The following is a 768-nucleotide window of genomic DNA, read 5'->3' as shown; positions in this document are numbered from 1 at the left end:
GGGGGGGGGGGGGGGGGGGGGGGAGGGGAGCTCCTCTCTGGCACCGGTCAGGGGAACCTGCCACGTTCTCGTCCCCAAGTTACTGCAGTTGCCCTGCAGCCAGTTCTCTTTGGTTCTTGCCCCTTCCTTCCTAAGACCAGTTCTGTATTTCTCAGCCAGAAGGGACTTTTCAAAACCTAAATCAGAACACTTCACTCTCGATGCCCTCCCATCTCATTGTGAACTTGTTTCTACCCCTTAACCTTGGCTTTAAAAAAAAAGGTCCCTAATATAGGATCTGGCTCTTCCCTACCTTGGACCTTGTCGCTTTGATCCAGCCCCCACCACCCCAGCCCTTCTGTTCTCCAAACCCTCCAAGTACATGTCCACGTTCTGACCTTCACATCAGCTGTGCCTCTGCCCAAAGAGCCCCGATGTCTAATCTAGCACCTACCCCCAATCTTTGTCTGGCCAGCTCAGTTTCCTGAATTTGAAGATTTTCCCGACTGTCTAGAGACTCCCTATGGCATCATCTTCACAAGACTTAGAGAGTCCTGTGTCCTTGCTAGAGCCGGGCACGATCCGGCCCATTCTGCTTTATCTCTAGCACTCGGATCGGTGCCCAGCCTAGGGTCATCACTCAGCTGCTCGTGGGGAGCAGAGCGCCGGACCTCGGGGTCCTGCCAGGTCGAGCTGGACGCTGAAGCGGGGAGCCCTGCTCTAACCGCCAACATGCGAACGTGCCAGACCCGTTAGCACCTGGGTGTTCTGTGGTCTCAAACATGTGCG

The 768-nt window shown here is 55.5% G+C and overlaps 1 protein-coding gene across 1 annotated transcript in view; it reads right to left on the bottom strand.

Annotated features, from left to right (window-relative positions):
• PADI6 (peptidyl arginine deiminase 6) overlaps window positions 1-768 on the bottom strand; it is a 22114-nt gene that overhangs the window by 5657 nt on the left and 15689 nt on the right. The gene's annotated exons all lie outside the window — the stretch shown is intronic.

The sequence above is a fragment of the Herpailurus yagouaroundi genome, unplaced genomic scaffold (assembly GCF_014898765.1).
Source record: "Herpailurus yagouaroundi ecotype Mexico unplaced genomic scaffold, PumYag 77, whole genome shotgun sequence".
Taxonomy (NCBI): Eukaryota; Metazoa; Chordata; class Mammalia; order Carnivora; family Felidae; genus Herpailurus; species Herpailurus yagouaroundi.
Note: the sequence above shows the minus strand (reverse complement) of the source record. Positions and strands in the feature narration are given on the sequence as shown.